The sequence below is a fragment of the Topomyia yanbarensis genome, chromosome 3, assembly GCF_030247195.1.
Source record: "Topomyia yanbarensis strain Yona2022 chromosome 3, ASM3024719v1, whole genome shotgun sequence".
NCBI lineage: Eukaryota > Metazoa > Arthropoda > Insecta > Diptera > Culicidae > Topomyia > Topomyia yanbarensis.
The window spans coordinates 218463956-218488527 of record NC_080672.1 but is presented as its reverse complement, the minus strand read 5'-3'; the positions used below and the strand labels follow the sequence as shown (position 1 = coordinate 218488527).

At 37.2% G+C, this 24572-nt stretch overlaps 2 long non-coding RNA genes across 2 annotated transcripts; both read left to right on the top strand.

Annotated features, from left to right (window-relative positions):
• Positions 1–18798: 18798 nt before the first annotated feature.
• On the top strand, positions 18799–20219 carry LOC131693886 (uncharacterized). The gene is made up of 5 exons (XR_009306347.1): positions 18799–19141; positions 19211–19354; positions 19415–19583; positions 19852–20032; positions 20086–20219. It is a non-coding gene; the product is annotated as an uncharacterized LOC131693886 (long non-coding RNA).
• Positions 20220–23007: 2788 nt separating this feature from the next.
• Positions 23008–24011, top strand: LOC131693885 (uncharacterized). The gene is made up of 3 exons (XR_009306346.1): positions 23008–23151; positions 23215–23551; positions 23618–24011. It is a non-coding gene; the product is annotated as an uncharacterized LOC131693885 (long non-coding RNA).
• Positions 24012–24572: the final 561 nt, after the last annotated feature.

The window sequence follows — 24572 nt, the reverse complement described above, 5'->3', positions numbered from 1 at the left end:
TCAGAGGACGCTCGATAGTTGGCAAACCTCATGGAGCAATGGGCATCTGGGACGGTGGCTACATTCCATTATCCCGAAGGTATCAACGAATGCTTGGTTTAAGGGGTTGGATGTGAACCGGGACTTTATTCGTACGATGTCAAGGATCATGTCCAACCATTACTCGTTTGACGCGCATCTCCGTCGTATAGGGCTTGCTGAAAATAATCATTGTGTTTGTGAGAACGGTTATCACGACATCGAGCATGTTGTTTGGCTGTGCGCAGAGTACTGTGTTGCCAGGTCCCAACTAATAGATTCCCTTCGGGCCCGAGGTAGATCACCCTATGTGCCAGTCCGGGACGTCCTGGCAAGCCGTGACCACCCCTATATTTTTCTTATCTATATCTTTTTGAAAACCATTGATGTCCAAGTTTAATACATTTTACCCTCTCTCATTCACAGTAGAATCTCACCAACCTATCCCTGTATCTACAATATGGCATTGCTTCACGAGTCTTCGGTGCACACTCTTCTTGATAACCGTCTATCCAGAACATCATGACATACCGCACATGCAGATGATATAGAGTGCCAATAATTATCCGAAATATCGACCCTCCCCTCGCCCCTGCGATTACAGGCTGGAAACTACAACACTACAACAAAGTGTGCATATCCGCCACAATGATCAATCAGCAAACGACGATGTCAATTACACAATATGTATCCCACTTCCTACCTTTTTCCTTTACTTACATAAGAGGGGAGCAAGCCGCCCCTAAATACGGCTTTCCCTTCCCCCACTAACATGTGACATGTAATATAAAAAAAATGAATTATCGGCCTCGTTAAGCTACAGCATTTGGGCCTAAATAAACGTATTTTAAGATAAAAAATGCTTTCCTACCTCCATATTCTATAATGAAACGGCTCACTATCATAAACCGTAACAGCAGTCGTTAAGGAAACTCATCTCTGACAATTAATACCAATACAGTCTTCAATTCCGTTGAATGATTCCCAAATGGTTGCCAACTTTGTGACACTTGTTCAGGCAATAACGGCAACTGCAAAACGGTAAAAACTGTGTGCAACTTCAAATCAAAAGCCAGAGTTCTCAGTTGGAATGATGAAAGAAAGAAGATCCAACCGTGCATGTACTGATGAGATGAATTCGAAACGCATAAGCATTTTATTTTTAATTTGTCGATTTGTATAGAACTCTGACTTACGCTGTTTTTGTGAATTTGAAGTATAGAATACATCCTTTTTATTCCAAAATTTGAATTTGAAAAAAAATCTGTGCACGTTTCGGGTCTTTGGTCTCTGCACTAAGATTCTAATCAAAAATAATCCCGGGATTGGATGGTCGTGGATATTTAAATTCGAAACCTAATTATTTTGAATCCAATGTGCTGAGCAACAGTCTGTTATAATTTCGTAAGTTCATTTCGTTCGGAATATCTAATTTTCTACAGAAACCCATATAATTTCAAAGAACCTTCCTGCATGGCAAGAAATTTCAGTTCGTTGTGAACTTAACATGAAGAATGTTAAAAAGAAGGTATTTTTTCTGGATTTTTTAAAAACATAATACGAAGAACGAAACGATGTCTCGGAATGGTCGAACTAGACTTAGATGGTAAACTAAATATAGTTTGGTTCCATAAATTATAACTGCAAATTAAATAACAAATGTACATGAAGGAAACTGATCAGGACACTACAACAGGCAACTCTGGCATATAATTTCTGAGCTTCATCACTTACATTGAATCCAGAAAATATTTCGATTATAGAGGTTTTAACATTAGGGTCATTTGCCTCTTTTTCGTGGTAGAAAAATCTCTTTTGAATAAACTGTAACCTTGTGTGCGGAATTGGGAATCGAACCAATCGATTTACCAACTACGCTATGCCAACCCCTAAAATCATTGTTAAAAATTCTATTGCCTGTAGTAAAATATAGTAAACAAGAGAAACACTAAACAGTCTTAGAAATCAACCTGTGTTCTAAATTTTGAAATGAAATGTGTACGGATTTTTCTTAGCCCACAGTTGGTCAGCTTAATCATGAATATGCCTCTTGGTATGTCCCCATACAACTTTTGAGGATTTTTCTTTTGCTTACATATTTCCTTATCTATCATCTGCTGAATTTTGAGGGCGAGATAAACGGGATTTGATTTTTTACAGCATATTTCGCAAACAACCACAAAATATGTAAGCAAAAGAAAAATCCTCAAAAGTTGTATGGGGACATACCAAGCGGCATATTCACGATTATTTTTATCGCATTCTACACATCCTTATCTATCAACTGCTGAATTTTGAGGGCGAGATAAACGGGATTTGATTTTTTACAGCATATTTTGTAAACGACCACAAAATATGTAAGCAAAAGAAAAATCCTCAAAAGTTGTATGGGGACATACCAAGAGGCATATTCACGATTATTTTTATCGCATTCTACACACCCTTATCTATCATCTGCTGAATTTTGAGGGCGAGATAAATGGGATTTGATTTTTTACAGCATATTTCGCAAACAACCACAAAATATGTAAGCAAAAGAAAAATCCTCAAAAGTTGTATGGGGTCATACCAAGAGGCATATTCACGATTATTTTTATCGCATTCTACACACCCTTATCTATCATCTGCTGAATTTTGAGGGCGAGATAAACGGGATTTGATTTTTTACAGCATATTTTGTAAACAACCACAAAATATGTCTTTAGTTGGTAAATCGATTACCTTATACGCAGCGTACCTGGGTTCGAGTCCCGACCCCGCGCATAGGGTTAAAAAAAATCATAAGAGATTTTTTTCAACCATAAGAGGCGAATGATCTTAATATTAAAACCTCTATAATCAAAATACAAAAAAAGGAAAACAATATATGTAAACAGCAAATTTTGCAAACAACCACAAAATATGTCTTTAGGGTCGGGCGTAGCGTAGTTGGTAAATCGATTACCTTATACGCAGCGCACCCGGGTTCGAGTCTCCATAGTCCGCACATAGGGTTAGAAATTTTGCATAAGAGATTTTTTTTAACCAGAAGAGGCGAATGATCTTAATATTAAAACCTCTATAATCGAAATAAAAAAAGCAAAACGAAATATGTAAACAGCATATTTTACAAACAACCACAAAATATGTAAGCAAAAGAAAAATCCTCAAAAGTTGTATGGGGACATACCAAGAGGCATATTCACGATTATTTTTATCGCATTCTACACACCTTTATCTATCATCTGCTGAATTTTGAGGGCGAGATAAACGGGATTTGATTTTTTACAGCATATTTCGCAAACAACCACAAAATATGTAAGCAGAAGAAAAATCCTCAAAAGTTGTATGGGGTCATACCAAGAGGCATATTCACGATTATTTTTATCGCATTCTACACACCCTTATCTATCATCTGCTGAATTTTGAGGGCGAGATAAACGGGACTTGATTTTTTACAGCATATTTCGCAAACAACCACAAAATATGTAAGCAAAAGAAAAATCCTCAAAAGTTGTATGGGGTCATACCAAGAGGCATATTCACGATTATTTTTATCGCATTCTACACACCCTTATCTATCATCTGCTGAATTTTGAGGGCGAGATAAATGGGATTTGATTTTTAACATCATATTTTGTAAACGACCACAAAATATGTAAGCAAAAGAAAAATCCTCAAAAGTTGTATGGGGACATACCAAGAGGCATATTCACGATTATTTTTATCGCATTCTACACATTCTTATCTATCATCTGCTGAATTTTGAGGGCGAGATAAACGGGATTTGATTTTTTACAGCATATTTTGTAAACAACCACAAAATATGTCTTTAGTTGGTAAATCGATTACCTTATACGCAGCGTACCTGGGTTCGAGTCCCGACCCCGCGCATAGGGTTAGAAAAAAAATCATAAGAGATTTTTTTCAACCATAAGAGGCGAATGATCTTAATATTAAAACCTCTATAATCGAAATAAAAAAAAAGCAAAACGAAATATGTAAACAGCATATTTTACAAACAACCACAAAATATGTAAGCAAAAGAAAAATCCTCAAAAGTTGTATGGGGACATACCAAGAGGCATATTCATGATTATTTTTATCGCATTCTACACATCCTTATCTATCATCTGCTGAGTTTTGAGGGCGAGATAAACGGGATTTGATTTTTTACAGCATACTTCGCAAACAACCACAATATATGTAAGCAAAAGAAAAATCCTCGAAAGTTGTATGGGGACATACCAAGAGGAATATTCATTATTATTTTTATCACATTCCACGCACCTTTATCTATCATCTGCTGCATTTTGAGGGCGAGATAAACGGGATTTGATTTTTTACAGCATATTTCGCAAACAACCACAAAATATGTAAGCAAAAGAAAAATCCTCGAAAGTTGTATGGGGTCTCATACCAAGAGGCATATTCACGATTATTTTTATCGCATTCTACACACCCTTATCTATCATCTGCTGAATTTTGAGGGCGAGATAAACGGGATTTGATTTTTTACAGCATATTTTGTAAACAACCACAAAATATGTCTTTAGTTGGTAAATCGATTACCTTATACGCAGCGTACCTGGGTTCGAGTCCCGACCCCGCGCATAGGGTTAAAAAAAAATCATAAGAGATTTTTTTCAACCATAAGAGGCGAATGATCTTAATATTAAAACCTCTATAATCAAAATACAAAAAAAGGAAAACAATATATGTAAACAGCAAATTTTGCAAACAACCACAAAATATGTCTTTAGGGTCGGGCGTAGCGTAGTTGGTAAATCGATTACCTTATACGCAGCGCACCCGGGTTCGAGTCTCCATAGTCCGCACATAGGGTTAGAAATTTTGCATAAGAGATTTTTTTAACCAGAAGAGGCGAATGATCTTAATATTAAAACCTCTATAATCGAAATAAAAAAAGCAAAACGAAATATGTAAACAGTATATTTTACAAACAACCACAAAATACGTAAGCAAAAGAAAAATCCTCAAAAGTTGTATGGGGACATACCAAGAGGCATATTCACGATTATTTTTATCGCATTCTACACACCTTTATCTATCATCTGCTGAATTTTGAGGGCGAGATAAACGGGATTTGATTTTCTACAGCATATTTCGCAAACAACCACAAAATATGTAAGCAAAAGAAAAATCCTCAAAAGTTGTATGGGGTCATACCAAGAGGCATATTCACGATTATTTTTATCGCATTCTACACACCCTTATCTATCATCTGCTGAATTTTGAGGGCGAGATAAACGGGACTTGATTTTTTACAGCATATTTCGCAAACAACCACAAAATATGTAAGCAAAAGAAAAATCCTCAAAAGTTGTATGGGGACATACCAAGAGGCATATTCACGATTATTTTTATCGCATTCTACACACCCTTATCTACCATCTGCTGAATTTTGAGGGCGAGATAAACGGGATTTGATTTTTTACAGCATATTTTGTAAACGACCACAAAATATGTAAGCAAAAGAAAAATCCTCAAAAGTTGTATGGGGACATACCAAGAGGCATATTCATGATTATTTTTATCGCATTCTACACATCCTTATCTATCATCTGCTGAGTTTTGAGGGCGAGATAAACGGGATTTGATTTTTTACAGCATATTTCGCAAACAACCACAAAATATGTAAGCAAAAGAAAAATCCTCAAAAGTTGTATGGGGACATACCAAGAGGCATATTTATGATTATTTTTATCGCATTCTACACACCCTTATCTATCAACTGCTGAATTTTGAGGGCGAGATAAACGGGATTTGATTTTTTACATCATATTTTGTAAACGACCACAAAATATGTAAGCAAAAGAAAAATCCTCAAAAGTTGTATGGGGACATACCAAGCGGCATATTCACGATTATTTTTATCGCATTCTACACATCCTTATCTATCAACTGCTGAATTTTGAGGGCGAGATAAACGGGATTTGATTTTTTACAGCATATTTTGTAAACGACCACAAAATATGTAAGCAAAAGAAAAATCCTCAAAAGTTGTATGGGGACATACCAAGAGGCATATTCACGATTATTTTTATCGCATTCTACACACCCTTATCTATCATCTGCTGAATTTTGAGGGCGAGATAAATGGGATTTGATTTTTTACAGCATATTTCGCAAACAACCACAAAATATGTAAGCAAAAGAAAAATCCTCAAAAGTTGTATGGGGTCATACCAAGAAGCATATTCACGATTATTTTTATCGCATTCTACACATCCTTATCTATCAACTGCTGAATTTTGAGGGCGAGATAAACGGGATTTGATTTTTTACAGCATATTTTGTAAACGACCACAAAATATGTAAGCAAAAGAAAAATCCTCAAAAGTTGTATGGGGACATACCAAGAGGCATATTCATGATTATTTTTATCGCATTCTACACACCCTTATCTATCAACTGCTGAATTTTGAGGGCGAGATAAACGGGATTTGATTTTTTACAGCATATTTTGTAAACGACCACAAAATATGTAAGCAAAAGAAAAATCCTCAAAAGTTGTATTGGGACATACCAAGAGGCATATTTACGATTATTTTTATCGCATTCTACACACCCTTATCTATCATCTGCTGAATTTTGAGGGCGAGATAAATGGGATTTGATTTTTTACAGCATATTTCGCAAACAACCACAAAATATGTAAGCAAAAGAAAAATCCTCAAAAGTTGTATGGGGACATACCAAGAGGCATATTCATGATTATTTTTATCGCATTCTACACATCCTTATCTATCAACTGCTGAATTTTGAGGGCGAGATAAACGGGATTTGATTTTTTACAGCATATTTTGTGAACGACCACAAAATATGTAAGCAAAAGAAAACCCTCAAAAGTTGTATGGGGACATACCAAGAGGCATATTCACGATTATTTTTATCGCATGCTACACACCCTTATCTATCATCTGCTGAATTTTGAGGGTGAGATAAACGGGATTTGATTTTTTACAGCATATTTTGTAAACGACCACAAAATATGTAAGCAAAAGAAAAATCCTCAAAAGTTGTATTGGGACATACCAAGAGGCATATTCACGATTATTTTTATCGCATTCTACACACCCTTATCTATCATCTGCTGAATTTTGAGGGCGAGATAAACGGGATTTGATTTTTTACAGCATATTTTGTAAACAACCACAAAATATGTCTTTAGTTGGTAAATCGATTACCTTATACGCAGCGTACCTGGGTTCGAGTCCCGACCCCGCGCATAGGGTTAAAAAAAAATCATAAGAGATTTTTTTCAACCATAAGAGGCGAATGATCTTAATATTAAAACCTCTATAATCAAAATACAAAAAAAGGAAAACAATATATGTAAACAGCAAATTTTGCAAACAACCACAAAATATGTCTTTAGGGTCGGGCGTAGCGTAGTTGGTAAATCGCAGCGCACCCGGGTTCGAGTCTCCATAGTCCGCACATAGGGTTAGAAATTTTGCATAACAGATTTTTTTTTAACCAGAAGAGGCGAATGATCTTAATATTAAAACCTCTATAATCGAAATAAAAAAAGCAAAACGAAATATGTAAACAGCATATTTTACAAACAACCACAAAATATGTAAGCAAAAGAAAAATCCTCAAAAGTTGTATGGGGACATACCAAGAGGCATATTCACGATTATTTTTATCGCATTCTACACACCTTTATCTATCATCTGCTGAATTTTGAGGGCGAGATAAACGGGATTTGATTTTTTACAGCATATTTCGCAAACAACCACAAAATATGTAAGCAAAAGAAAAATCCTCAAAAGTTGTATGGGGTCATACCAAGAGGCATATTCACGATTATTTTTATCGCATTCTACACACCCTTATCTATCATCTGCTGAATTTTGAGGGCGAGATAAATGGGATTTGATTTTTTACAGCATATTTTGTAAACGACCACAAAATATGTAAGCAAAAGAAAAATCCTCAAAAGTTGTATGGGGACATACCAAGAGGCATATTCATGATTATTTTTATCGCATTCTACACATCCTTATCTATCAACTGCTGAATTTTGAGGGCGAGATAAACGGGATTTGATTTTTTACAGCATATTCTGTAAACGACCACAAAATATGTAAGCAAAAGAAAAATCCTCAAAAGTTGTATGGGGTCATACCAAGAGGCATATTCATGATTATTTTTATCGCATTCTACACACCCTTATCTATCATCTGCTGAATTTTGAGGGCGAGATAAACGGGATTTGATTTTTTACAGCATATTTTGCAAACAACCACAAAATATGTAAGCAAAAGAAAAATCCTCAAAAGTTGTATGGGGACATACCAAGAGGCATATTCATGATTATTTTTATCGCATTGTACACACCCTTATCTATCATCTGCTGAATTTTGAGGGCGAGATAAACGGGATTTGATTTTTTACAGCATATTTTGTAAACAACCACAAAATATGTCTTTAGTTGGTAAATCGATTACCTTATACGCAGCGTACCTGGGTTCGAGTCCCGACCCCGCGCATAGGGTTAAAAAAAATCATAAGAGATTTTTTTCAACCATAAGAGGCGAATGATCTTAATATTAAAACCTCTATAATCAAAATACAAAAAAAGGAAAACAATATATGTAAACAGCAAATTTTGCAAACAACCACAAAATATGTCTTTAGGGTCGGGCGTAGCGTAGTTGGTAAATCGATTACCTTATACGCAGCGCACCCGGGTTCGAGTCTCCATAGTCCGCACATAGGGTTAGAAATTTTGCATAAGAGATTTTTTTTTAACCAGAAGAGGCGAATGATCTTAATATTAAAACCTCTATAATCGAAATAAAAAAAGCAAAACGAAATATGTAATCAGCATATTTTACAAACAACCACAAAATATGTAAGCAAAAGAAAAATCCTCAAAAGTTGTATGGGGACATACCAAGAGGCATATTCACGATTATTTTTATCGCTTTCTACACACCTTTATCTATCATCTGCTGAATTTTGAGGGCGAGATAAACGGGATTTGATTTTTTACAGCATATTTCGCAAACAACCACAAAATATGTAAGCAAAAGAAAAATCCTCAAAAGTTGTATGGGGTCATACCAAGAGGCATATTCACGATTATTTTTATCGCATTCTACACACCCTTATCTATCAACTGCTGAATTTTGAGGGCGAGATAAACGGGATTTGATTTTTTACAGCATATTTTGTAAACGACCACAAAATATGTAAGCAAAAGAAAAATCCTCAAAAGTTGTATTGGGACATACCAAGAGGCATATTCACGATTATTTTTATCGCATTCTACACACCCTTATCTATCATCTGCTGAATTTTGAGGGCGAGATAAACGGGATTTGATTTTTTACAGCATATTTTGTAAACAACCACAAAATATGTCTTTAGTTGGTAAATCGATTACCTTATACGCAGCGTACCTGGGTTCGAGTCCCGACCCCGCGCATAGGGTTAAAAAAAATCATAAGAGATTTTTTTCAACCATAAGAGGCGAATGATCTTAATATTAAAACCTCTATAATCAAAATACAAAAAAAGGAAAACAATATATGTAAACAGCAAATTTTGCAAACTACCACAAAATATGTCTTTAGGGTCGGGCGTAGCGTAGTTGGTAAATCGATTACCTTATACGCAGCGCACCCGGGTTCGAGTCTCCATAGTCCGCACATAGGGTTAGAAATTTTGCAAAAGAGATTTTTTTTAACCAGAAGAGGCGAATGATCTTAATATTAAAACCTCTATAATCGAAATAAAAAAAGCAAAACGAAATATGTAAACAGCATATTTTACAAACAACCACAAAATATGTAAGCAAAAGAAAAATCCTCAAAAGTTGTATGGGGACATACCAAGAGGCATATTCACGATTATTTTTATCGCATTCTACACACCTTTATCTATCATCTGCTGAATTTTGAGGGCGAGATAAACGGGATTTGATTTTTTACAGCATATTTCGCAAACAACCACAAAATATGTAAGCAAAAGAAAAATCCTCAAAAGTTGTATGGGGTCATACCAAGAGGCATATTCACGATTATTTTTATCGCATTCTACACACCCTTATCTATCATCTGCTGAATTTTGAGGGCGAGATAAACGGGACTTGATTTTTTACAGCATATTTCGCAAACAACCACAAAATATGTAAGCAAAAGAAAAATCCTCAAAAGTTGTATGGGGACATACCAAGAGGCATATTCATGATTATTTTTATCGCATTCTACACATCCTTATCTATCAACTGCTGAATTTTGAGGGCGAGATAAACGGGATTTGATTTTTTACAGCATATTTTGTAAACGACCACAAAATATGTAAGCAAAAGAAAAATCCTCAAAAGTTGTATGGGGACATACCAAGAGGCATATTCACGATTATTTTTATCGCATTCTACACACCCTTATCTATCATCTGCTGAATTTTGAGGGCGAGATAAACGGGATTTGATTTTTTACAGCATATTTCGCAAACAACCACAAAATATGTAAGCAAAAGAAAAATCCTCAAAAGTTGTATGGGGACATACCAAGAGGCATATTCACGATTATTTTTATCGCATTCTACACACCCTTATCTACCATCTGCTGAATTTTGAGGGCGAGATAAACGGGATTTGATTTTTTACAGCATATTTTGTAAACGACCACAAAATATGTAAGCAAAAGAAAAATCCTCAAAAGTTGTATGGGGACATACCAAGAGGCATATTCATGATTATTTTTGTCGCATTCTACACATCCTTATCTATCATCTGCTGAATTTTGAGGGCGAGATAAACGGGATTAGATTTTTTACAGCATATTTTGTAAACAACTACAAAATATGTCTTTAGTTGGTAAATCGATTACCTTATACGCAGCATACGTGGGTTCGAGTCCCGACCCCGCGCATAGGGTTAAAAAAAAATCATAAGAGATTTTTTTCAACCATAAGAGGCGAATGATCTTAATATTAAAACATCTATAATCGAAATGAAAAAAGCAAAACGAAATATGTAAACAGCATATTTTACAAACAACCACAAAATATGTAAGCAAAAGAAAAATCCTCAAAAGTTGTATGGGGACATACCAAGAGGCACATTCATGATTATTTTTATCGCATTCTACACATCCTTATCTATCGTCTGCTGAATACTGAGGGCGAGATAAACGGGATTTGATTGTTTACAGCATATATTGTAAAAAATTGTATAAAGACCGGCATTAGGCATTTTTTCGTTTATTTTTATCGCATTCTACACACCCTTACCCCCTTACCTATCTGTTGAATTTTAAGGTCCATATAGTACATATTCGATTTTTTACAGCATATATTGTAAATAATTACAATCTAAATCTAAGGACAAACAGCAAAGAATATTTGGTGCCTGAATTTGGGTGCCTAACTTGACACCAAAATTTGGTGCCTGAAGCTTTCACTACTTTTCCATAGGTGGCTCCACCGGTGGTAAAGGGAATGCCAAAAAAAAAATTGGTGCCTGGATTTTGGTGCCTAACTTGATGCGAACTAACTTGACACCAAAATTTGGTGCCTGAAGCTTTCACTACTTTTCAATAGGTGGCTCCACCGGTGGTAAAGGGAATGCCAAAAAAAAATTTGGTGCCTGGATTTTGGTGCCTAACTTGATGCGAACCCGGATCCATCGATCGTGCCCGAGTCGTTTTAGCACCTGCACTTATTCATTTATGTGTCATTGTTTGCTGACACTGACCACCATCAAGAAGAGATTCGAGTAATTTTCATTGGATTTTTCTTGATATGCACGTTATATCTATATCTGACGCAGACTGGAATACTCAAGGATTTGTACCCGATATCAAGGATTTGTACACGATGAACTTTGTCCTCAACTAGGACTAGAACAGCGACTTCCTTACAGCAATCAAAAGCATTCTCATCACAGCGCTGGGCAGCAAGCTGCAGAAGGTGTTGGCGTTTTTTCGTTTCTAGCAATTCATCATGGATCGTGCCCTTTTTCTGCACCCAGAGTTTTATTTCTCTGTTTTAGTTCACCAGGTACTGAAACCGGTATACAGTATTTGCTTAGGGCATTTCTAGTGCTTCGAGTGAGGCGAACCTGTATATCTTAGGCTGCTGTCGATCTTTGACTAGACGGTATCCCACTTGGTGCTGGTGACAATTGCAATTTGTTTCAGATCAAGTTATTATTACGTCCCTCCAACTGGTGTCACAGTGGTGCAACGTCAGTGTCAGAGTTGTTGCTGCAGTGCAAAATATGGCTACCAGTGAAACTATCACTTCTGATTGATCTGTCAATATGTACTCGAGAACCGAATATGAGTCGTAATCATTCTATTGGATTATTTTTTGGCATCGATTCGTGAGGCACACATTATATTTAAGCGGAGTGGGAGTGCAAACCTGGATACTATATTTATCTTGGATCATGTTAAATTCCTGGTAAAATCTCAGCTGATTAGTCCATACAAATCATCGTATCCATTGTTATTCTGTCTCCGGTTAGTGACAAAAAAATTTGTTTATTTCATTATAGTTTGGGACCGAATGATGCTGTATGTTCTCCATTGAAAATGCTACTTATAATTTCTAGACGGGGGTGGGCGTAGCGTAGTTGGTAAATCGATTGCCTTCTACGCAGCGCACCTGGGATTGAGTCCCGACCCCGCACATAGGGTTAGAAATTTTTCATAAGAGATTTCTCTAACACGAAGAGGCGAATGACCTTAAGGTTGAAACCTCTATAATCGAAAATAAAAAAAATAACTTCCAGACTTCTGCGTCTTTTATTGAACCCCTTCTTCCAGGACGGTTTATTCTCTTTATCGCACATGCTGAACACGTAGATGCCAGCGCCATCATCATAGCCATCCAATCCGAGTTGAGTGCCATTGTGGTGTGTCTGACTGTATAAGCATTGTACTGCCGCTATACGCATAATTGTCCCATATGTATAGGAAATCCCATAGCACATGGGACAGTTATAGCGGCAGTGTAGATCTGATGAAAAACTATCGATTATCGAATAATAACCGTGTTCCTTCATTTGGTGCACAAACTAATTTAATCCAAGGTAGAATCAAGGGCAATATAACCGTCACTGGAAGTGTTCCTCAGATAACTGAACATGATGTAGAAGCACGGCTGACTGATAAGCGGTATCACTAACGGAAAACCCCGCAATCACAAAAAATGAATATTGCAATTTTTGATTTTTGTTTTGACTGTTTCAACTAAAAATTGCTGATTCAACTAACTGCTCTGTTGATTTTCGCATCATCGATTGGCTGAAAAAATTAGTTATTTTTGGAAGCTGTCAGTTTCCTGAAAATAAAGACAGCAAAAAGGAAACAAAAATTGCAAATTTTATTTAACCATTTCTTTAGTTGAAAAGGATACATTAGTTTGCTCACTATGTTTATTTTGTAAAATTTTTGAGGCTACCATAAAAGAGCTGGATTTCGAAATTTAGATTAATAAACCAGTTATAATACTTAAAAGTGCCTAACTAGTATATATGTGAATTCATCGAAGTATTTTTATATAATAGATCAGATAGACAACAAATTGCATGCTTCGCCTGATGCTCGAACAAACAAACCGGAAATATAACCAGGTGTGTATGTTTTAAGTCAATTTTACAAAGCATCCATCTAAACAAGATTTGCATTTTTTTTTTTAAATTCATCATGTTCTCATGGTGAGAAAGAAGTTTGAAAATAATGGAGATCCGACATGGCAATATAAAATGAGTGAGCCGACTAGAACAAATCATAAACATTATTCGGTCGATCTGACAATCACCATCACAAAACTTTCCAACATTGTTTCAATCTAATGTCGTTTAGGATATTATGCATCCTTTCACTTTGGGTAGAAGGCGTACACAATTATTAACATCCAAATATTGCCATCTGCGCGGAACGTGTGAATGTTGTACGAACAGCGCCGATTCAAAATTGATATCTAGAATATAATTGGGCAGTTCTTCGATGCTAGCATGAGCTTGTGTCCGCTGGAAGTGATGTTCGCCGCCGAAGATCGAATGGTGCTCGCTATCATTGTGCTAGGAGCAGATGGAGTGCCGGATGCTGTATTTGTGGAACTAAGCATACTAGTACCGTTGTTTCGTCGATTATGCCACGTTATTGCGCGAGTTCCACCTGCAAGAGCCGTCGTTGATGAGGCTGCTCTGCATTCAGGCATTAGGGAAGAGCGTTTAGGGGTGTTTTGTTCGAAGAATTTTCCAAAGTGTTCATAGGATACTGATACGGACTGCATAGTACTATCCGAGTCTGATGTAACGATTATGTCTGGTCGGGCTGCGTTAATGTTATAATATTCTTTCAGAACGTTCAGCTCCATTCCATGTAGTGTCAGTAAATCTTCATTGTAAACATCACTCTTGAAAGTTGAAAACCTCGCACGTTCGTCGGATTTGACATTTGTTACACCATTGCACGATCTCTGCCCGGGCTCTGTCGACAAACGCCTGAATATTCTCCCACCACATTGCCTCGCAACGGTCCAGCTCGATAAAAAGTTTGTCATATGTTGTCCGTGTATAATCGTTATATTTTTCAAAACAACCGAAGGACGAATCGCCAAAATATTTCCACAGATTCTGTAGTTTAGAACGCATTTTGTCAATATTGTGTTTAAGATGCCCGTACTGGGAACATACCGATTCATGCAAGTGTCTACGATTAGTTAGATTTATCTTGATGGAGGAAAGTTACGCACATTGATCAACTCGTCCTGACGATTCGATTGCATGGTGATATCTAAATAGCCCATCAACATTTTAATTTCCCGAGGCATCGCAATATCGTCGAATCACTGTAGCTTCTCCACTCGAAGACCTCTTGTCGGATATTTTCGATTTTTCTTGCGATTTTCGCTTGGCAATGTTGGTAAACACCAAAGAGAATAGTGAAAGAGACGCAGAGTGAAAATCAGTCAAAACGGCAACACTCCCTTTGCGATGATTTCAACACTAGAATTTGGCAACCGTTTCCAAAGGCAGCACTTTAAATGACTTCTATTATATTTTGAAAACAAACCTTTTGTCGATCGTTGAATTTGTTTATCAAACGATGTGCATTTCGAAACAAAGAGATGAAATAATTCTAAAACTTGTTTTTACTCATACATAGACTCTAGAATGCACCTTACAATCACGATTGCACTAAATTCTGACGAAAATTCAAATTTCTTTTTTGATAGATTTACAATACTTATCTCCTCCAACTCAGGCATGAGTAATGTTTATTTACATTGCACGATTGGTCTGCTCAATAAGGTATTTTTGGCTTCACACTATTCGTCTCTTTCCCTATTCTCTTTGGTAAACACGGCTCACAGTAAACTTCATTTATGTCGACTTCGTCAGTGTACACTGAAAATCAAAGTTACCTATTTTTTGGGTTAAATTTGCTCACTGGGAAGTTTATACATGGGCAACCCAAAATTAGGTAGAAATTTGAACATGGCGATTACCCATAATTTGAGTTGGTCGCTGTGAACTTCGTGTTGGGTAGGAATTGAATAATGATGTCTACTCAAATTCAAGTTCATCGCTTTGTACTTATATTTTGGGTAGCCCATTTCAAACAAAGTAGTAGGTAATGTTTTTGACAGCCATTGTTATTGTTGTGAATAAAATTGCATGAAGTGGCTCTGGAAAAGAATGGTAATTATAATGCATAATGCAATAATTTCAATTAAAATTAATGATTAATTTATTTCAGCCTAGAAAGATAGGATAAAGCAATTAGCGCTGGATCTAAAACATGAGTCGGTGAGTACTGAAACGTTGTTAATTTTTTGATTGTGGGTTCATGTTGAGTTGCTCATATCATTCAAATAGCGGCCACCGCATCATTCCGAAACCCGATCGGACCTCGAAAGACACATTGAACTCATGATGGGACGTTGATGATTCATATTTTTTGGAAATGTCTGAAATGCATATCGCTAGAGTTAAAATAGAATATAACTACTAGAGGGTAATGGCAGCGGCTAGCGGTGATTAAATATTTTCTCGCTCTTACATATGATGGGCCCATTAGATTGACATTTGTTGCTCCTGACACACGCAGGTTAAAGTAATGAGTAACAATAGCAGCTACAACGTGATACAGTTTGGCAATTATATACCAAATGTTCCAGGCTGCAACAATTCTAATTTTAGTCTATTGATCAAAAGCAGGCAAAAACCTCAAGCGGTGTGAATTTAGTAAACGGGGTAATTCTAAAAGATATGACGAAATGTTGAATGATAAATGGTCGAAATTGATTGAAAATAACAAAGGTAATGTTACTAAAGGTTTAATGAAAAAAGGTAAAAATTCAAAAAAAAAAGAATAATGTATTCTCACCGTTATGACGCGTCACCTCACCTAGTTTGGTGAGGTGAGAGCGAAAAAGCGATCACCGCAGTCACTTAGGTGACTATAGTCACCTAAGGTGACAGAAGTCACCTGGCAGAGCGATTCCAATAATCATTTTGAGTGACGACGGTCACCGTAAGATGGAAAAAAGTGAACAAATTCTCGCCTAAAAAATGTAAGTGATTAGAACCAAAAAGTGTTGCGTTTACATTCAGATTTTTTTTTTAATTTTCGGGTAACATTTCCTTTTGGATAATAGTAGTTGGGAAGTTTCCGAATGACGTAAATTGATGATAGGCGTTTTTTTGAAATTCAAGATGGCGTTAATATAGATGTCATTTGAAAGGTAGTGTTTAGTAGAAGGCAAAAAATGATGGTTGGAGCCATTTAAAAATCCAAGATGGTGGATTCCAATTATCACAAAACACTGAAAACGAAAATCAGCATGGGTGTCATTTGAAAGGTAGTAATTAGTAGATGGCAAAAATTGATAATTGGCGCCATTTTGAGTTCAATTATGGCGGCTTCCGGTTACTACAAAACATTGAAAACCATCATCAATATGGGTGTCAATTAAATGGTAGTGTTCAGTAGAAGGCAAAAATTAATGATTGGCGCCATTCCAAAATCAAAGATGGCGGCTTCCGGTTGCCACAAAACACTGAAAATCACCACCAATATGGGTGTCATTCGAAAGGTAGTTATTAGAAGGCGAAAATTGGTTCCATTTGGAAAACCAAGATGGCCGCTTTCGGTTATCACAAAACACCGTAAATCACCATTAATATGGATGTCATTGGAAAGGTAGTAATTAGTAGAAGGCGAAAATTGACGATTGAAGCCATTTGAAATCCAAGATGGCGGCTTCCGGTTACCACAAAACATCAAAAACCATTATCAATATGGTTGTCATTTGAAAGGTATTGATTAGTAGAAGCCATAAATCGACGATTGGCGCCATTTTGAAATCTAAGACGATTGACTTGGTTTGTTTGATAGAGCCCATCAAACGAATTTTCATGTGAGAGGTGACAGAATGGGGTCAATACACTGACAAAATCGGGGGTAGACTGAATCAGGCACAGACAATATCGCCCAGTGAGTACATTTTCTGGCAGAGACCGCTCTGCTAGATTTCTGGAAGTCTTGGTTTGGCAGCCCTGTCAGATTTCTGCGCGAATCCTGTCGCGTTAGTTGAGCTAGGACGAACTCGGTTTCGCTCGCGTTTTCTGGCAAATTTTGACAGGAACCGAGCTAAACCCTGGCGTAACTCGGATATAAACTGTGTAAAGATCCTGGCAATTCCTACCTGGTAGAATTTAGCACGAATCGAACAAAACATCTGACAAAGATGTGGCAGGAACCGTACAGAGATCTTGGCCGTACATTTCTGGCTCGATTCTGGATAAAAGTGAGCAGCATCGGTTGGTTTAACCGCTTCTGTCAGAAACGGTTGTTGCATTTGAGCGAATTCGTTGCCAGAATTCTCGCACAAATCGCGCAAAATGCTCGCAGAAACTCTGTCAGCATCAATTTCGCTTTGTTCAACTTTTGCTAACTTTCTGCTTGCCACGCAGACCGGGCGGTGGCTGATAATATTGGGTCTTCCCTATATTTCTAAGTACTTCGATAACTATGTTTCTAGAATCATCCATTTCGTAAACTAGCATTCGGTGAAATGGAAATCGTCATACTGACGCTCTTCCTTTTTTCAAATCATCTATCTATTGCTTTTAACCCTTTCATGTCCAAAGTTTTTCTAGTGCATGCAGGGTTTCAAAACTATTTTTCCTTGAAAAAAGTGAGGTTAAGAAACACGAAATCTTTCTTTCATAAAGATAGGAGCTTCCCTCGCAGCGCTAGAAGCTGCTCAATTTCTACCTTCTAATGGTCAATTCCCCTAGAATATTCGATTTGAAACACATTTTGCTTAGTGACCGCACCCCACAACCCATAACTCTGGAATCGGAAATCGGATCGAGATGAAATTTAATAGCCATTTACGGGGATAAAACACCTTTCATTTGAGACCAAGTTTGGTCGAATCTCCGGGAAACAAATGAGACTGTAATTCTGAATTTGGATACTTCCGCCGGGGCTTCCGGAACCGACGATGGTGGCCAATGTGACCAAAGAGACTTTTAATGGCTGTTAGTGACCTAGTACTACAAATCTAAGTAGATGTGGCACCATTTTGAAAAAGTTTTCACCTTTATACATTACAGAATTTTGAAAATCGACATTGTCTGCGTAATCGTACTCTTCACTCTGCAATTCCGGAACCGGAAGTCGGATCCATTATAAACTCAATAGCAGCCTATAGGAATGTTGTATCTTTCATTTGAGACTAAGTTTATGAAAATCGGTTCAGCCATCTCTGAAAAAAGTGAGTGAGATTGTGGTCACATACACACACAGAATTGACGGATTGAATCGAATGGTATATGTCACTCGGGCCTCCGGGTCTCCGTTTAAAAGACGGTTTTCAGAGCAGTTTTCTATTGAGAAAGGCAAAACGTAAATCGTACGAATAAGTTATAGCAAATAATGGCACATTTTATACTTTTATAATTAGTGGCTCATGTCCCTTCAGATTTGACCGCACTTACCGCTTGATGACGTCCCAGTTTGATATTTCTTTTGAGTGTTTTGAGAAAACGAAAATCATCAACGCAGGCCTGGATACGGTTAAAGAAATATAAACAAATTTTGGTATCCTCGCATCGTTGTCCGGAGCAGTTGGATATGTAAGGATATTTATTATTTTTAATCTAGTCCTGTAATTTAATTCTATTAATCCAATCGTATATTTAAAGCATTGTCATCATTACCCCCAGGGTTGAAAAATTGATTCGGTTCTGTGACTCCGAATCTAAAGACTAATGCGTGCGGCATCGAAGAATTTATTCCGTGCATTTTAGGTCGTCTTGTTTCAAACACCTATTAAATCTATCTAAAGGGTAAATGTTGTAAAATTACACAAACTAAACATTAAAAATCTGACACGTTTCATTTTGTAGATGATGATCGAGTTGCACTTTTTGTTGCCAACGAACGGAAAACAGCTACCAGCTCTTGCTTTTGCTCCACCACCCGTTTTTTCTAAGAGATCAGAGATGTATATTTTCGCTCTGCAGTTTGTTGCTTTTAGCTAAATAGTTGAAGAAATTTTTCTCCTCAAAATATTTGGTAAGTAAATAAGAACAGTTTTGCATGTAATATAAGTTGTTATCGTGGGCGTGGAAACGACATTTATTCACTATTACTTGTGGATACACTGGAAGATAAACTAATGGCGTTTTCGTTTTTGACTCTGCACCGCACCAGTGTAGTCGGTGCTACACTCATTCAAACCTGAGGGTAATCAGTTTATCTCTTTTTTTGCATTACACCGGTGTAGCACCAAGAAAAAACGAAAGCGCCAGAAGACTAATTTAATTTCTACCACATTTTATAGATTATTTCTGCTGCCTCTGCACTCCTTGCTGTCGTTCGATTCCGTTCACGTAGCTTCGACGTGCTGCCTCGTGGATCGTCAACTCGTTGGTAGCGAGCCGCGTGGCTTGTTTCGATATTCCACCTGTTGCTATGGGCCTTGGTTGCGTTTAGATGACCTCGCATCTGCGTGGTGACTTCAGGTATGGTTAAGATGATCGGTTGTGGTATAACGTATATATAACATTTTTTGCAGAAAACTATTCAGTCATGTCAAACTAAGGCTTCCAATAGTCAACACCGGTGAAACAACGTCATCTCGGTTATTGACTTCAGATACATCGATCAATACGGAACATTTGAACAAGACTGTAGCTTACCCGAGCTCCGAGCCACTATAATTCCATTTGACTTTAGTCATACCGGCTGGAATATAATATAGAATTCTGGCTGTCTAAGAGACAAGTATTTTAATTGTGCATTCATTTTTTTTGTTTTTTGTTGATGATTAATTCATTTCAAATATATTTGTAGTTGGGACTGTGTCCACATTTGTAATTATGGCGCCACTGACATATGAGCAAGCGTATGGGGGATAGACCACTTGTGAATAATTGTTCTTAAACCTGAGGGGTATCCACCCATATTGATGGTGGTTTTAAGTGTTTTGTTACCAGCCGCCATCTTGGATTTCAAAATGACGCCAATCATCAATTTTCACTTTCTACTAATTACTATCTTTCAAATGACCCTCATATTGATGGTGGTTTTCAGTGTTTTGTGGTAACCGGAAGGCGCCATCTTGGATTTCAAAATGGCACCAATCATCGATTTTTATCTTCTACTAATTACTACCTTTCAAATGACACCCATATTGATGATGGTTTTCAGTGTTTTATGGTAACAGGAAGCCGCCATCTTGGATTTCAAAATGGCGCCAATCATCAATTTTCGCCTTCTAACAATTACTACCTTTCAAATGACCCTCATATTGATGGTGGTTTTCAGTGTTTTGTGGTAACCGGAAGCCGCCATCTTGGATTTCAAAATGGCACCAGTCATCGATTTTTATCTTCTACTAATTACTACCTTTCAAATGACACCCATATTGATGATGGTTTTCAGTGTTTTGTGGTAACGGGAAGCCGCCATCTTGGATTTCAAAATGGCGTCAATCATCAATTTTCGCCTTCTAACAATTACTACCTTTCAAATGACCATCATATTGACGGTGGTTTTCAGTGTTTTGTGGTAACCGGAAGCCGCCATCTTGGATTTCAAAATGGCACCAATCATCGATTTTTATGTTCTACTAATTACTACCTTTCAAATGACACCCATATTTATGGTAGTTTCAAGTGTTTTATGGTAACCGGAAGCCGCCATCTTGGATTTCAAAATGGCGCTAATAATCAATTTACAGCTTCTACGAATGGCTACTTTTCAAATGATACCCATATTGATGGTTGTTCTTAGTGCGAATGCCAAGCCTCCATATAAGCCTAAATTTTCGGTTACCCGAACGTTACCGAAATTTTGGATTATCCGCTCGTTATAAATGTTGGGTTATGCGCTCAGTACTCAAATTTTCGGTTATCCGCTCAGTACTCAAATTTTGGGTTATCCGCTCAGTACTCAAATGTTGGGTTATCCGCTCGTTACTCAAATTTTGGGTTATTCCATCGTTACTTAAACTTTGGGTTACCCGCTCTGTACCCAACGCATGGGTTATCTGTAACCCAAACTTTGGGTAGTCCTCACACTACCCAAAATTTAAGTTCAAAGCCCCCAGTTACCCAAAAGTGAGGAGATGCACTTTAGTCCATTTTGGGTAGGATTCTACCCAAAATTAGGTAACGGCTGGTAAGCGTGTACATTCTTATTTTCGCACATTTTCACCCTGCCGAAATCTTCCGAACAGTGTTGCTATCTTTATTAATGGAAATGGAGTCTTGTTAATTAATTTTATGCCGGTAATATTTCCTACCTTGAATCCACTATATAGAGGAAAGGCAAGGGTTTTTTTCATGTCATGGATGTTTAATAAGGTTTGATGAATGATGATGTGGTTTCTGTCTTGTTAAAGTTAATCAACTATGTATACGGTAAATGCATGATAAATACTTGTTTCACTTTGCCGCAGTTCAATTTAGTTATTTTTACTTTTTTAACGATAATAATTTTATTTGTCAAAAGTAATGATAATGTTTTCTTATAAATATATCAACACTGCCAAGCATCATTTCGCTATCCCTGCAGTAACATTGCGTACGGTGCAAACAATCAGAATCAACCAATCAGGAACTGGATAATTCTAACGTAAAATTGGAACAAACCCCCCCCCCCCTCTTTTGTTACATCTTGTCTTAGCATAATACAGATAAGTCTGCACGCCACCGAAAAACTACCTAAAATTCAGTACTTTTGACTCAATCTCGTGGTATCGTGCAGGAAGGCAAAATTAGGTAAACCGTGTGAAGGTAGTTTCCATTAACTACGGCAAAAATAATAACTCAACCTTGAGTTCAATTTACTTAAATTTAAGTTGAATTTACCTTATTTGAGTATATTTCAAACAACTTAAAAGTACCTTACTGCACGGAAGACCTCGACTGAGTCGAATCTCTCGTTTTGTTTTTGACAACACAAATAAGTGCGAAAGCGACGCACAGCTCAAAAGTACCTAAATTTAAGTTAAAAGAACTTATTCTGTAGGTTATTTTACGGTTGCGTGTGTATAAATGGCAGCTCTGTTCGCGAATGCAAACAAAACCAGGGTGGCTGACCTACCGATTTTGGGCTTTCCTAACGATTCACAGTTGACCGGGGAAAAACTAACGATATTGTCGTATTCCCACCGAAAACTACCGATTTTTATTGATTTTGGGCACATCCTACACCAACATTTATTTTTGGGTCGGATTTAGTCTGAAATCTGTGTTTCCAGTATTTATAATTCTATGTGAACAATACGTTTTTTGGACAAAAACACCGATAACTACCGATAAATTTTTAGTGAGTTTACTGATATTAAGGAATTCTATCTGGCCACCCTGAACAAAACAAACAAACCGACATGTGATGTTTTTTCACTGGCTTTGCTAAAACATTCGGCGTCTTCGAGTCAATCCATTGTTGTATTCTATACATAAAATGAAGTATATTGCTTTCGGGTTGTCATCCGGTGGACCTACGAGGTATCAAACGGCCATATTTCCATGTTAAACCACTGGATCGTTCTAAGTTGACAAAGTGGAAGGAAAACCTCGATTTTGAAATCGAAAATGTGGGATAAGAAAGGTATTCTTCTATTGCTTGAACGGTAAGTGATTGTTTGGGCACTGTACAATTTCTGGCTTAATTCGATTTTTTACTTGGATTGCAGATTGGACGAACCAGATAATGTTCTACGATCCAAGGTGCTGAAGAACAATTCCCCATCCGGACAAATTTGATGTGCACCTGTGTGGTCAGCATTAGCAAAAACTCAGGACCACAACAAAGCCGGTGAGATACTTGCAAATCTGGTGGTTTGCTCCTGCTGATACAAATTGCCTGTGGGCGAATAAATTTGGAGCGCCGTCGTGACGACAAATGCGTTCAGTTGTATTCTTCAAGATTAAAATATGTCAACCAGGCACAGGTGCTCGAGGAAGACACGTCGACCACGGAAGTTGCACTGCAGTTTATGGTACAGGATGGGTTAAAGCGAATAAAAAGAGGTAACTTATCATTTGTAGAGTGTTCGTTTCCTTCATTTACAACAATTAACAATTTGTAATTTCTAGAAAACAATCGCCACTCAAAGAATCATCAAAGGAAATTGCGTCCAGTGCCACAGTTGGAACTAGTAGTACTGCTGCTAGTTATATAGTCGGAAGCTACAACTATGCTAGCACAACTCCTACTATTACGGAACTCTGGCAACCCAATCCAGCCAGTATCAATACGAGGAGAGTTCGCCTACGGCTACAGCACCTGAAATCATCAATATTCCAAAGCTGGCTACAGAGAGTACAGTCAGTGGAGTCTGTATGGATGTTATTAAGGTAGGCAGAATCCGGCGTAGTCAGGTTCTAATAATTATCTAAGACAATCATGTATGTTCCTTTTTATACTGTTTCTATACATACGACGATAAAATTTTTGAAAAGAGAACTAAATGATAAAAGTAAAACTTGCTTCAATCAACACAAAATCGAATTCTTTTTTGTCGTAGAACAGAAAAAGAATGTGGCTAGCTCACTGGGCGCTGTTGTTTTCATCGCACAGTGGCGTAACAAATTCGTGGGGGTGGCGGTATTAATTGGAGGGTTTCGCAGTTAAAAGATTAGATTAGTTCACGTTACACTACAAATTGAAGCTTTTTTCACTTATAAATAACCCATTTTCTTTAGGGCAATTATGTTCTTCAGCTAACTCCTCTTCTTAATTGCCAAACATATCTTCGACAAACATTCCAGTAAAGGTACAGCATATTACAATTGGGGCCCTATTCTCACAGTCACGTCACTTAGTGACTAGAAGGATTTTTTTTCTAGTCACTGGGTGACGTGACTGTGAGAATAGGGCCCTTGATTGAAACAACCACCTTGGTTTCCAGTTTCAACTCGCATCAATCTTGAAATCGAAAATAATATAGCGCATTGCGCACATAATAAGTGCGACTAAAAGTGCGGAAACGCTTATAAAATTGCGCTTTTACATTGAATTGGCTTGGTGTCTTACGCACTTATGTATTAT